The 16456-nt window shown below is 34.4% G+C and overlaps 1 protein-coding gene across 1 annotated transcript in view; it reads left to right on the top strand.

Moving 5' to 3' along the window:
• The window catches only part of PODN (podocan), an 829411-nt gene that overhangs the window by 466107 nt on the left and 346848 nt on the right, over positions 1-16456 (top strand). The gene's annotated exons all lie outside the window — the stretch shown is intronic.

Below are 16456 nucleotides of genomic sequence, written 5' to 3'. Positions count from 1 at the left end.
GCTTTGTTTGATATAGATAGGTAGTTTATTCCAGAGTATGGGAAGTCTCTGGGACAGGAATCTATCCCTACTGCATGTTTTGTTTATTGTGGTGACAAGGTTTAGGTCTAGAGCGTGTAGCTCGGAGGGATTGGGATTTCTTTAAGTGGAGCATGTCCAACAGTTCTGGGTTTGACATAGCTTTGTATGTTAGGCAGAGATCACCTGTGAGTAGGCGTTATGCGATGGAGTAAAGCTGGAGTTTTTTGAGACAGTCTGCGTAGGGCATCTGTTTGAGGCCAGTAATCCTTTTTGTGAGATATTTCTGCGGCCTTTCCAGTTGTTGTAGATGTCTTGTGAGGTACATACCAAAAGGGGCGTTGTACTCTATAATTGGTCTAATGAGTGATGAGTAGAGGGGAGCAATGACCTCTTTTTTTTCTGGATGAGAAACCTTTTGTGATGAGGTGTGCCACGTAGAAGGATTTCCTGACTACTGTGGCGATGTGATTATCTAAGGAGAGACTACTCTCCACTTGTGTCCCAAGGTCTCTTATCACACTTTCGGTGTTAAGTATACTACCGCCTATGTTGTAGTTCATGGGTACAAAGTTTTTACCAAAGGGGATGACAAGGCACTTTTTGGCATCGAGCTTGAGGCCATGGCTTTGACACCAGGCATCTTTCTCACTGAGGCCCTTTTGTAGGATGTCCACATCATTTGGAGTTTCGATTATGGCTCCTAGTTTGCAGTCATCTGCGAACTAGGAGCCAAAGACCTTCTTTGTTAGCCTGTACTTCAGAGAAGTAGATACCAAGCAGGAGAGGAAGCAGGACTGAACTCTGTGGTACTCCACTTGTCACTGGTCTGAAGTCAGATTTGGAGTCTGCTACTTTCACAGTGTGGGTTCTGTCAGTGAGCCAGTTGGCAACCCATCTTGTGACATAGGGATTTATACCTACTTTAGTGAGTTTATCTATAATTCCAGAGTGGGGGATGGTGTCGAAAGCCTTGGCAAGATCTAGATAAGCTGTGTGAACCACCTTACCATGGTCTACAGCTTTGGTGACTGCTTCAAAAAAGTCAATCAGGTTTAGGAGACATGATCTGCCTTTTACAAACCCGAACTGGGTGGGATCCAGAGTTTGGAGATTACCAATGTCTTTTTTTATAAGTTCCATGATGATACGTACCATGGCCTTGCAGACCAGGCTCGTCAGGCTAATGCAGCAGTAGTTCCCAGGGTCCGTGGTGGCTCACCTCTTGTGGAGTGGGATAACCATTGCTGTGCGCCATTCAGCAGGCACAAAGCCTGAGGTGAGGCTATGATTGAACATGGTACTTAGGTGGGGTGCCAGTTCATTCTGTAGTTCATGTAGAATGCAGCCTGGGATGTTGTCTGGTCCCATGGATGCTGTGTTCTTGGCTTTGGAGAGTGTGTATTTTACCCATGCAGCCATGATTACAGGAACTTTGCATTCTTACGGTGTAGAGATGGGCTCTTTAGGGGGTGAGAGGGGGGTAAAGTTAGCACTGAACCTATCTGCCAGGATGTTGGCAATATCATTTGGGTCTGTATATTTAGTGCTATTGTGCTGTAATTCAGAGCAGATCTAAGTGTTGCCATTGAGATTCTTGACATAGCTATAGAATGCTTTGTGGTTGTCTTTAGAATCAGTGGTGATTTTGTTTTCGTAACTAGCTTTGGAGGATTTTATCAGGGATCGCAGCTTCTTAGTGAGGCTAACCAGGGAGCTCCTCCACTCGTGGGATTTTACTCTCTTTTGCAAGAGTTTCTTCCTTCTGTTGTACAGTTTGTTTATGGCAGGGGACCACCAGATTGGCTTCCTTTTTTTGGAGGATAGCATCTTGGTTCTGTTTGGGATAGCACGATCCATGCACTCATGTAAGTGATTATAAAGTGCAATTGTGTAGGATTCACTAGTTGTAACTGTATTGTTCATCTGCATGGGTGTCATGAAGTTCACCACTTCTGTCTTAAGAAGCATGATGTTGGCTTATGGTTTCCTTAATGGGGGGTGGGGGGTGGAGGCAGGATGTGGATATCTAGGGTAATTAGCTTATGGTCGGATCAGACCAATGAGGCGTTGACTTCAGGTGTGGAACACCAGTCACTCATATTGGTAATGACTAGATCTAGGATATTGTTGCCCCTGGTGGGGGTGTGGATAAGTTGATCCAGGGCATTGGAGTTTATGAATTCCAGAAAGTGTTGAGCGAATAATTTGGTACATGAGTAGCTTTCCCAGTTAATGGTGGGGTAGTTGAAATCACCCATTATTAGGGTGTTTGGTTGAACCCTATTATTTTCCAGTACATCAAGAAAAGAGGAGTGGGAATCCTGGGGCACGGTGGGTGATCTATAGCAAGCTACAATTTGGATTGCAGTTTTGCCCAGAGTTAGTTACACTTGGATAACCTCGGCTGCATTATGCTGAGCAACTAGCCTGGAGGTGTGGATATCCTTAATGAATATGGACACACCTCCACCTTTGGTGTTCCGGTTCAGGTTACATGGCCGAAAAGTGTCATATGAGTTATAGCCTGGTAGTGCAGGGGTGCTCTCTGGAGCCTTGAACCAGGTCTCAGTCACTGCACAGATATCGATGTTCTCCATTTTAAGGAGTGCCTTGAGTGAGTGCGTTTTGAGATTTAGACTTCTAGCATTGAGTAGCAGCACCCTCAGTTTTTGCTTGTCATTTGAACCTTGCCTAAAAAAGGCACTATAGGGGCGGCAAGAACCTTAGCCAGTATCCGGAATCCCAGGGATGACAGGTGCAGGCCATCTCTGGCAAAACATCGTGGTCTGTCGACCATGTCATCCCAGGCAGACAGACACTGGATCGCTTTAGAATGGCATCAGAAGCTTAGCCAATTGTTGAAGTCAATCATTTTGTCCTTGTACTGTGGCATCATTCTGGGTGATAGCAGAATGCTACTCAGGGCTAGGGTCATACCTCCTGGGCTACAAGATCGGAGAGCTCTTCCATGTCTCTTTTCATGTAGTCCAGGGATGTATGTCTCAGGTCGTTCACACCAACATGGACAATGACAGACTCATATTTGTACTTGTTATGGAGTGACCTGAGTGCGTGGGTTATGTGGCAGATCCTGGCACCCGACAGGCAGCTGACAGTAACCTTCTCCTTGTTTAGCCTGGTGAGTGAGACATCAGTGTGCCTGACTATAGAGTCACCTATGACTAGTGTGGTATGTACATTGTTTTGCCTTATTGGCTGTGGTTGAGTGGCACACTGAGTCTGCGGGCTATGTGTCATTTGGGTTGTGTTGGTGGGTGGACGTTGCTTGCATTTTTGCTTTGGACGTCTCTGTTGTTTTTGTGTTTCTATGTGTGGATTTTGGTGGTGTAGATTTAGTGAGACTATGTGATGAGTGTGGTGTGGTGCAAGTGTTTACCTTCTCCTCTTGACTGTCAAGTTCAGTCTTGATTGGAGAGAGCTTTACCTCCAGTTTGGCTAGATAAGTGCATCTCTCACAGGTTTAGTGTTGGGTGGTAGGAGGAGAGGGTTGTCTGTGTACATGAGGCAATTTCTCATTGCCCCAAGATGCCCAGATTCATCAGATAGACAGGAGAGAACACTGGGAGCTGACCCTTGGACATGCCTGAATAAAAAAAATATTTTCCTCTAGATAAGTGAGGAAAGTGAGTACAATAGCTGTTTTTCTCTAAGCAAGTGAGGAACGTAAGTACCACAACTGTTTTCCTCTAGGTAATGAGGAAGGTTGAGTGCTGCAGTAATTAATATGTTATTTAGTGCTTACAAGTTCTGAACAAGTGCTGATCACAAATAAGCAAATTCAAGTGCTAAAAGTAAGAATCTGTATCTGGACTAAACTAGCTACAGGAAAGGGGGGAAACAAATGCAAATGTGGGCTTTTAAATCAAAAAGTCCTTTCTTACTTCTGAATTATTCCTACCTAGGCTATAAGATACACTATGCTATGGTGATCCAGTAAAATGACATGTCTGATAGTTTTGTAAGCATCTGTTATAGTGTTGCAAGTGTAAATAGGAAAATATGTGTGTGAGATGCACACATCAGCTGCAGTTGTAACATACTTCTGTGCACATAATAAATAAAATTAAGACAGGTTTTAGACATATTATACTGAATACTTCATTAACCTAGTAACAGAAATCATCTAATTTTATAAGCCAGAAAGGGACTTATTACCTTTTACTTATAACTCCTGCTTATTTGAATATTATGTTCACATTGCTTTATTATAATACATAATAAACCCTGTACTGTGCAGTGTTGTTATTTTCCTCTGCTCACACAGCCTAGACATGTTCAATTGAATTGATTAAGTAGTAACCAAATAAATAGTGAATACAGTAGATAGTAAATTACTGATTATTCTCCTCACCTTTAGTGCTTTCTAATCTTTGGCAAGTGGGGTTCAACTTTCATTAAAGTGGTAAAGATGCTGGTAATTAGCCAAAATTCTTACGCCAACATGCAAGTAGTTGTTTAACTGCACTACTAAATTGTGTGGGCATGTGTAATTATTTTTTATGATGAACAGTTGATTTATTCCCAGGAAAACTTTAAGCCACGGTTCTATAACTCATAAAATTGGCATCTCAGACAGTCTTGCGAGTGCCTGTTGATATATTGTGGGAGTTGCCTTAATGACGGGGAAGTACTGGGAAACCTATAGTAAAATTGTACATAAATTAGCATAATAAAGTAGTTTAGATATGATTCATTCTACCAATAATTGTTTGAATTACACATTTACAGACATAGGTTCCTAAGAAATGCAAATCCTAAATGATATTCTGTACGCTACACATCTGGTTAAGGCAGGGATTTATAACAAACTACCTTTAATCCTTCAGACATTAGTGGTATAGCTGACTATTATGCAGCTAATATTTTTACTGAATATTGACAACTGTTTAAATAATAAGGTTATCAGTTTCTTAGTGAGATGGTTAGTAAAATGAGTTCACCATGGAATTTCATCTTTATTTCTTTAAAATAAAGGGCCCATGAGAAGATGTCTTCATGGTCTGCTTCTGCTACTGCTTCAGGTAGTAAAATAAGACAGATTTGTAAATTGTAATACTTGATGAGAAATTCAAGTAGAACACTAATTAAATAGATATGAGATAGAGAGATTTCTTAAGGCACTGTTCAGTTTAATAGGTTTTGTATTTTTTAGAATGCCATTGCTTTTAATAATTTAATAACAAAGAAGGGAATCTGCCTACTCTTATATCTTGCTGCATGACACAGTCTTTGATAAAAACTCCACTGTAAAGGTTCTAAGGAACTGTGGCTGTGCAGAACAGCTTCAGTATGGTTCTGTACTGGCTAGCATTTTGTTCAATATTCTGTGATGATATTCTCATAATATGAATTGATATTATAACTATGCATTAGTATTAAGAAGTTTATAAATTGCTCACCCACATGGTCACTTATCAAGGCAAATTGCTTCTGTTTCATCATCAGTGAGTGATCACTATGGTCTAATGTTGTCTTTCTTAATTTTTTTCTTTTAATTTGTCACAACTACATTCATGGGTGGACATATAATAAACTGAATCTGGTTATGCTTTCATTTGTCTCTAATTGAAAGCATGTGAGTGATACGTAGAGATTTATGACATGTATTGTTCACTCAAACATATTTACATTATCATCTCTAGTGAACACAACTCTAAGGGTTCATTCTATGGACTACATAGTTTTTGTAGTATGATTCAAGCATTCTGAGTAGACGTATTCGTATTTGTCTTCACTTATTGATACATTTCTAAATCTACTTCACTCAGTTATAATATATTTTTAGTATGTAGGAGAGTGTTTATCTGACATAATCATTAGTATATTGGTCATATCAGAATATTGTAAACTATTAATATGTATATATACTACTCTCAGGCTAAAGAGAACTAATGTTAAGCAACATTTACTGTGTTATAAATGAGATTTTACTTTATGAATGTTTAAGTAGTGCATGATAGGATTATATTCTGAAAAAGACGTCTAATCTAATCTAAAACTAAATTGTATTACCAAATCAATACTCATTTCCATACATTATGTTAATTCATTATTAATAGTTATATAGGGAAACTAATAACTAATATTATTAAATCTCCAAGATAAGAGAAAAGGTGTACTGGAGCTCGAAAGGGGTTAGTTTTTTTTTCTTTCTTTTTTCATGAGGGAAGTTATGGTAGGCAATCTGTTAGATTTCTTCTCATCTAGCAGATTGGAAGTGTATTTCACTTCATATACTTTAGAGGGTTTACAAATATATCTATATACTTGTTGTTATACAAGTAATTTTGGCATTTTTCTTTTTTCTTTTTTTTTTGGCCTAAGCTAAACTCTATTAGTTGACCAAAATTAAAATATTGACTACAATGAGAATTATTAACACAGCAGTTACGCATTTTACATTTGGTATGGTATTACAAAATGTAATACAAAACAAATATGGTGTAAAGTTAAATACTGAGAATGGACTTGACTATTTTATCCTTAAACACTAACGGTTTAAACAATCCAAGGAAAAGATCTAATTTATTAAGATATATGAAATTAAATAAAGTACAAGTAGTATTTCTTCAAGAGACTCACTTCAAAACAAATGATATCCTTAGCTGGAATTGTAATGAATAGATGATCTTATCTCACTCTTCATATAAGAAAAAGACTAAAGGAACTTTAATGTTATGGGGAAAAAATGTCACTATGCCTCAAATCATTCACAAATATGAAGCTAAAGAATTACTCCTAGCCATAGTAATAGTAAAATATAGAGTCTGAACATTAGGAAATATATATTGGTTTCCAGGTATTGGGGTTGGGACAATAAGAAAACGCATGGATCTAATAACTAGAGTATATAAAGGAAATTTGATTTTGGGAGGTGACTTTAATTGTATATTGGATAAATCAGAGACCACAAACAAAAGAAATGTACATGTAAGTTCTATAGGGAAGTTACTTAAGAAATGGGAAGAAAGTTTAAATCTAATTGATACATTTAGTTATAAGGAGAACAATTCATTATTATTTCACACCAAGACCACAGATTTGGGACACATATAAGAATTAATACAATCTTCATATCTCAAGAGCTAAATTCAGAAATAATAAAATTTTACATAATCCATTGTCCCTTTTCAGACCATACTTCATTAATTCTCAAAATACATACAGATTTTAAGAAATTAATTTTTTGTCAAGAATTCCAGCTTACATTACAAAATTAAAACAATTTAAACCTTGGGTAGATTCAGAAGTACAATTATTTTTAGATATAAACTACACTACTGAAATAAATGTAATTAATCTTTGGGATACCTTGAAAGCCTATCTAAATGGAACAATTCTTTCATGGTATAAAAACAAGCTAAAAGAGTGGGAATCAGAATTATGTAACATCCAAAAACAAATTACAGATCTCACTATTAATTCATCTATTTACACACAAAATAATCATAAAAAGTATTGGAAGACCTAAACAAAAGATACAATGAAATCCTAACTCACAAAACTAATATAGCTGTAGAAAGGTTAAAACTTAGTTCCTATGCAGTATCACCCAACATATGCATAATTTAACAATAAGATTAAAAAAAATTGATTGAAAATAATATTACAAGTATTATACATGAAGGAAGGAAAAAAACAGAAAAGGTTTTATCTATAAATGATATACTAGATACATTTAAACATTATTTCTCTGACCGTTATAATGATACTTCACATATTACTAATACATCAAACTTAGACCTGAAATTAGTAAAGGTAAAGACTATACCAGAAAAGTTAAAGTTAGACATTCAAAAACAAATATCTCTAAAAGAAATTACTCAAAAAATCAAGGAAAGTAAAAGTAGTAAAACACCTAGAATTGATGGAATAATTAATGAATTGTATAAGATATTTCCATCTTCAGTAATATCATTGTTTCACAAAACTTTGAATGAAATTCTAGCACAAAACAACTCCAATTTCATGGAGATACTCCCTAATTGCACCCATTACAAAAGAAAACAAAGATCCTTTACAGTGTAAATCTTATAGGCTAATATCTTTACTTAACAATGATTATAAAATCTTCATGCCAATACTAGTTAGTAGAATTAAAAAATCATTGACACACATAATAAATGAGGATCAAACAGGATTAATTTATAAAAGACATACACATGACAATATACAAAGAATTGTAACACTCATAGGTTTTCTAAACAGAAACAACCAAGAAGCTCTAATAGTAGCTTTGGATATAGAAAAAGTCTTTGAATCATTGAGCTGGGAATTTCTTTTTAAGGCTTTAGAATTGTTTGAATTTCCTACTAATTTTATTATGCTAATAAAGAATATTTATAAGAACAATTTGGCTTATGTAAAACTTGGGCCATTTACCTCGAAGGCTATTGAAATAAACAAAAGTACAAAGCAGGAATGTCTGATGTCTCCCATCCTGTTTGCCTTAGGAATTGAATTATTTGCCTCATTAGTATGCCATAACTCTAATATATCAGGCATAGATGTATATGGTCAACTCAATTAAAAAATTATGTTATTTGCTGATGATGTTTTACTCACATTATATGTCTCGGAGAAATCAGTACAAAAACTAGATGAATTAGTGGAAAGGCTTTATCATATTTCCGGCCTACAATTTAAGAAGGGAAAATCTAATTATATACATTTGAATAAAAAGAGAGAATTTACCTTAACTACAGATTGTGTGATAGGAAAACAAGTTCCTATAATAAAATATTTAGGAATAACACTATGTGATAATTTGGAATCTACACAAATCATAGCAACATAATTAATAAAATAAAAATGTTAATAGTAAGCTGGAATAAAATGTTCTTGAGATTTGAAGACAGATTACAAATAATAAAAATGACAATACTTCCAACAATTAATTACATTGCAGAAGCTATTCTTATAGTACCTAACAAGAAAATCTTGAAAAAAAAAATCTATTAAACTTTCTTTGGTATCCAAAAAGAAATAGAATAGCCTATACATATCATATTAGATCTTGGGAAATGGGTGGAATTAAACTTCCAGATCTAGAATCATACATAAAAGCTTCCGTATTAAGAACTATCATTAGTTGGATAGATCCTAATTATTCTTCTACATGGAAAACATTGCACACTATTATTTTTCTAAATGGAAATAAAATAATTAAAAATGTTATATTAAGTGAGCAAAATAATAGGATGTGGCACATATTTACTGTTAATATTCAATATAATATAACAAAACCAATAAACTTAAATTATATAAATAATATTTACAATTTATTCAGAATATTTATATATACTAACATGGATATTAAGATTTGGCTAGACTTGATAATATCCTTTAGCTCTACAAAGAATTTCTTCAATAAATTTCATAATGTTATCTTAATTAGATGGGAGGGGGAAAAACTTCACTTGGCAGCATTGTATAGAGAATCAAGTAGTATTAGACATTCAACAAATTCAGAATAAATATGACATTCCATCAGCAGATTGGTTGATACTGCAAAGCATATTAGCATATGTTAAAGATCTTAATAGTAAAATTATTAATTCTCCTTATAAAACTAGTCCAAATTTTATAAGTCTAATATCTGAAGTTATTTACGACAATTATAATTGGACAAATCTAATTTCAAAATTATACAAAATATTGATAACATATAAAACTAACCCTAATGCAAGATATTAGAATTTCATAGCAAAAGGAGGTCACACTAATCTATCAAATGAGAGTAAAACAAAGCTTTTATGTTCTGTTAACATTTAATTTACAAGTATGGAAAATATTTACATGGAAATATATTCACAGGGGATTTATTACACCTGATAAACTAGTCAAATTCAATTCACTTGATAAATCCTTTTGTTGATGTTTTTTAAACTGTAAAACTGATTGGTCTCATATATTTTTTGATTGTATTAATATAAAAAAATTCTGGGAAGAAATTGCTATTTTTCTCCAAGCTATATTCACAGATACCTTTATTTTAAGCAAATCTTTAGTCCTCTTAAATGTTAATGATACTATTGGAATGAATAAAAAAAGATTTATACCTACTTTGGTCCATACTAGCTGTGGCAAGAAAGTGTATAACTAGAAAGCGGAATTCTTCACAAGAACCTACTCTGGAAGAATTCTTGAGATTGATGGAAGAAACAGTGACATTAGAAATCAAGTTGAAGGAATTGAGAATTTCACCTAAAACATGGACAAACAATCCTTGGGAAAAAATGTTAACTCTTATTGAGACATTAAAAATGAACCCTAAATAATTAATGTGTAACTTTATATTTTATTATTTGAATATTATACATTTTTGTTACTAATTTCATATATTTTATTAATTTTTTTCCCCTCATATGTTCAGGTCAGTTGTACATAGTGTATAAAAAGGTTATAATACTTGTTTATTGATGATTGTATTGTTAAACATTATATTATTTGAAAAAAAAACATTCTTAAAGACCTCCTAGACAAAATCTGTCTGTGTTCTTGCTCAGCAGTGGTCTAAATCATATCCCTAAATGTAATAAACCAGTGCAGTAGCAGGTAAAACAACACCTATAAATTTATTAAGTTAAGCACTTTTCATTTGGTGAAATACTAAACTTCCTCAGACAATATGTAGAACAATAACAATCGCTTTAAAATGTTCGTAAAAGTCCACCTCATCCCATCAAGACAGGAAATGATATCACTAAACATACTAAAAGATTTAAAAATACAAGCTTCAAATTAAATTAAAAATTTAAAACAGGTAAATATAGACATAAGCTATTAGATACCTACATGATTTGTTTAAACTAATTATTATATGAAACAGTAAAAATGTAATAGCAATAAAAGCAACAAAAAAGTATCAGAAAAGCAGCAAAAAAAAAAAAAAAAATATATATATATATATATATATATATATATATATATATATATATATGTGTGTGTGTGTGTGCATGGGTCATAAATTATAGACTGTAGACCTCAGCAGCAGTAAAAGCAGCAAAATTCACATAAGAAAAACAGCATTAAAAGGCATATATATAAGTAATAAATTGTAGATCTCAATACCAAATTATACTTATTATAATAAATATATTTAATATTAAATATAATATAAAAATATGCTAATACCTCCTTACTTACTACCTAGCCAATGCGATTAATTTTAAAACACTATTAATTGCACAATAATCACTGAGCCCCAGCCATGCATATGAATATAACAATGATTGCCACATTAATTCTGCTTTTTTAAGTTGTAACGCCCATGGTCCACCCCTAGCTTGCTGTTTAACTTGCTGAATGACACAGAATTGAAATCGATGGCCAGTGTGATCATTTATATGTCTTGCAAGTGCATTTGTTAAATGTAGCTACCTTATATCATAAAGATGTTAGATATTCTTTCCTTTAAACTTCTAGAATTTTTGCCTATATAATAGGCTGGACAACATTTACACATTGCTATATAAACCACTTGCTTCCTATTACAAATAAACCTACCTTGTAATTTATACTTAGTGCCCTTAACCTCAAAAAACTTACCCTGATACATAGCACTACAAAAATTACACATTCCACACCAACTCATACAACCTTGGTTGACACACCTAACAGATCTACCAGCTTCTATCAGACTCTTCAGATTCTTACCTCTCCTAGCCACCATTTTGAAACTGTCAACCAATATACTTCTAATCTGTACATCATCCTCAATAATTGCTCAATTTTTAACAATAATAGCTTATAGTTCATAAAAATGCATGCTGAATGTTGTGATAAACATGGAAACACAATCATATTCGTCACCTCTCTGGCGAATGCCAACTTGGTTACCTACTTGATTAAATATTGGTGTGAAATAACCATTAACTCTTTTAAACCTAAACTCTGCATATAGCTCAAGTAATTCCTCTGGGTAACTTCTACTTTTGAAATTAATATTAAAGCTTCACATTCAGCAACAAAATCCTCATCAAGACTGACCATCCTTGCAGCATGGACAAACTGTCCTTTTACCACTGCTTTTCTATTAGCTAAAGGATTGGAACTTGACAAATGCAGAAAAGAGTTAGAATATGTTGGTTTTCTATGAGTTTTGGCTAAAAATCTCTTATTAACCCTATCCTTTCTCAAATTAACATCAAGATAATTAATTTCGTGACCATTGTTCTCATACATGAATTTGAAATAACTTGCCGTCCCATTAATATATACAAGGAATTGCTTCAATTGCTGTTCGTTACCATTCCATAAAATAAAAATATTATCAAGGTAATGTAAATATAAGCAAATATGCTCCTTGAAATCACTATTCAGCACAAAATGTTTTTTAGCCAAAACCCATAGAAAACCAACATATTCTAACTCTGCTGAAAATGGACTCCTACCCAGTCAGACTTTCCCAGTAATCAAATGTTAATAAATAAATAAAATAATATCACCCAGTCACACAGCACAAGGAATGCTGTTGAAGAAAAAAAATTGTGTAAACTTCACAAGTAGCAAAGATACAAGTCAGAGTAATAAAAGAGGTAATGTTCATTATATACTTAACAACATGTTAACTGCTGCCCATAGTAAAATGAAACACTCAGATTCTATTGGACCAGACAACACACCTGCTGGTTTCCTATACAGAATCAAAGAAAACCTGACTTAGTGCCTGCAGAATGTAAGAAAATCTTACTGAGTTCCTATCGGAATGTCAAAGTCCTAGTATGTTAATATGTAGTTGTGGTTCTTGACTATGGTGAAAAGGTGTTTAAATACCACTGCACTAAGTGGAGGACATGTTCATCCCATATAGTTTTAGATGCAGCAGTGTCTATATAAAATCATAGAGTCGTAATGGAGCTTATCCCAAATGCCACAGGTGACCTACTTTATTAACTATGGAACAGAATGTGTTTGCTAAAGGAAGAGCTTATCTTCAGAATCTTGTGTGATTCTATGCATTAGTAACAGCAGCACTTGGCAAAGGACTGTTGCTTATCTTGAACTTGCTGAGGCATTTTATACTGTTCTCTTTATAATGGAATAAATGACAAACTAAAGCATTAAATGTCAATCTGTACATGATTCCGTGAGTAAAACTCTGGCTAGGCAACAAGTTACAGCACTTTGGAGGGGTGAGCTGCTTGATTATCCCAATAGACATTACCAGTGGTGTCCCACAGGGTCATGTGCTACAGTCATTTCTTTTTGGACTATTCTTCTCAAATATAAATGTGGGAAATGGGCCCTGAATAACAAAATCTGATGATGACTACAACCTGAGGAGCATGCTTTACTTCACTAAAAGATACCACAGAGTCCTACAAGATGATGTACAAAAAAACAATTGCATCAGTAAAGGCCTTAACTTTAATGCCAGTAACTGTAACATTATGATTGCAAGGTAAATATTCAGATTATAAAAATTGGCACCATCAGTAAAGAGCTAGGGATAATGGTAGCCAACAATATAAACTTTGACTAGAGTGTATATAACAAAGAGAGAAAAGCCTATTCTGAACCCCATTGATTTCTAAAGCATGGGTGTCTTCACTCAAGGGCGATCATTGTGCCACCTTATACCTCACTGAGCCTAACCATTACTGAGTAAAGTACTGTATTTTGTAAGCTTTGAATAGGTCACCTGAAACAAATTGGAAACATGAGAATTCTAGTAAAAAAAATCATTAGGTTGGAAAACTAGAACTATTTAGGAAGAATAAAGGAACTGTCATTATGTTCTTTTTCTATAAGTTACTATCTATCTGGTCTGTAGACAATGTTTGATATAGCACTGCTTTAAAATGTATGCTGGGATCTCAGATGTGAGGGTGATTACACCCAATAATAGGGAAAACAATACTAAAAATAAATATCAGTAATAGAAAAAAATTGGTAGAGCCATTGCATAGTACTCTCACAGGCTATGTAATTATATAAGTATCTATCGACTTAAACTCACATAGTAGAACGAACTAAGGATATACAGTTTTAGTTGTACAGACAAACTAACAAATCACTACCTATCACAAACATAGTTATTTCAGGGACATGTGATCCAAAATGCATTATTTATGATTCTGTTTTCTCTTCAGAGTACCTGGTGCAAAAGGCAATATTTTTTATTTTTATTCAGAACAAATAATACAAACAAAAGACATATATTTCATATCCCAAATCCCAAATAATAAAACATAGCTACATTTACTTGGATGGCTGTGCCCCAAACTCCCTTACTTATATACACTAACTTCACAGTCATACAGCTGTGATTACAGTGTGAACATCTACACATTACACTGTAGTCAATGAAAGTAGGAATGCGACTTGCAGAACCTGATCAATCTCATAGCTGACTTACTGTCACACTCCACACAAACATCAACTAAAGGGACAGTCAACTGAATGGATAACACACAATGTGTGTGTGTGTGTGTGTGTGTGTGTGTGTGTGTGTGTGTGTGTGTGTGTGTGTGTGTGTGTGTGTGTGTGTGTGTGTGTGTATATGTGTGTGTGTGTTTTCTTGCAGAAACACAGGAGGTATGAATAATAGTGACTGGGGACTTTAACTTATCAGAGTCAGACTGGAATAATATAGATTCAACAATGTTTGTAAGGAAATTATTTACAAGTTATATGTTCAGGAACATCTCTTTCAGATTTGTAAAAAAATCCTGCCAAGGAATGGAATAAACTAGACATTTTTTGTGTTCCTAAAGAAATTGCTGTTTGCTTCATGTCAAGTTTTACCACTACTGATGTGCAGTGATTATCTTGTTATAAAGATTAATTGGCTGCTAGATAATTCTGCTAAATTGAAATCTAAACCAATGCACAGTAGATGAAGAACAGATTATATGGAAGCAAAACAGTCACTATGTAAAATTAACTGGAGTAACATGTTCGGTGGAAAAACTACAGAAAGAATGTGAAGAATTTTGAAACAGAAGTTGAATGCAAATAAATAAATAAATAAAATAAAATAAATACCTCAGAAATACCTCACTAAAAGAATCACAGGCCTAAAGCAGATGCCCTACGCTGACCACCTTAAAAAACTCCAGCTATACTCTGTCACATATCGTCTACTCAGAGGTGATCTCTGCTTAACATACAAGGCCATGTCAAACCCAGAGCTGTTGGACATGCTACACTTAAAGAAATCCCAATCCCTCAGAGCTACATGCTCCAGGGATCTAAACCTTGTCATCACAATAAACAAAACATGCTGGAGGGATAGGTTCCTGACCCAGAGACTCCCCAGACTCTGGAATAGATTGCCCATACATGTAAAGCAGAGTGCCTCTTTGGACCTCTTCAAGAGGATCCTTGACGATTGGATGGGAGAAAGGAAATTTACCCCAGGGATCATGTCAGTCACCCTGCTAGACAGGGGTCCAGGAAAGTAAATAATGTGGGAAGAAATAGCCAGGGAATTGTTATGGCTTGGCTTGTATAGGCCCTAGGGCTGATAGCCTAGTACCAACCTATGAACCTATGAACCTATGAAATAATTAAAAATGTTTAACATCAGGGTCTAGGCACACAACACCAGGAGGTTATATTTCCATAAGAGCAAGATACTTGATTAAGGTGAAAGACAAAAAAAATGTAAGAAATGGAAAAGAGGTTGAACTGTGGTTTTGAAAACTAAAATAAACAAGCAGGACAGACAAATTAAGCATAGTGTGAGACAAGATCAAGAAAATTTTAACAAAATGCATATAAATATATTGAGCAATTGGAAATTATTGTATAGATACATAAGATGTGGAGGGAATAAAGATATACAAATTGATAAACTGCGTGTAGATTCTAAAATTTATTTTCAGGTGCAACATATTATAGATATATTTAGAAAGTCTTATATAAAGCTCCGCAAAGGGGGTGCTAAACTGTTCTAGTGACATCCAGATAACCTCAGATACTGAAATCAAATTACATTACATTGGAAAAGAATTACACAAACTGGATCCAAACAAAGCACAGGGAGGAGGCAAAATTAGTAATAATGACCTGAGACCACTTTGGCATGGACTTGCAGTACCATTATATCTGCAGGAAAACAAAAAGGAAGTGAAGACTTCAGAGCTGCCAACACCAAATAGCTTTGCTGTGAATAGATCGAACACTTTCATCCTTAGTACACCAGACTTCATCAGAATTCTATTTAGTACAGCACACAGTGACTGAAACTATAGATTCATTTAATTATCTGGGTATATTTGAGTTTTCCTAATCATATTAACCAACTGGTTAATGATAGTTCTACAACTGTAGGTTGTATAAAAAGATTTATGAAGTCTATGAAATCAAAAATGATGAAGTCATTATTTGTTTGTTACATTAGACCCAAACTTGAGTATGGAATAACAGTATGGAAACCCTATAAGAAAGCAAGCATGAGTAAACT

This window comes from Protopterus annectens, chromosome 10.part0, assembly GCF_019279795.1.
Source record: "Protopterus annectens isolate FY-2018-M chromosome 10.part0, PAN1.0, whole genome shotgun sequence".
Lineage (NCBI taxonomy): Eukaryota > Metazoa > Chordata > Ceratodontiformes > Protopteridae > Protopterus > Protopterus annectens.
Note: the sequence above shows the minus strand (reverse complement) of the source record. Positions and strands in the feature narration are given on the sequence as shown.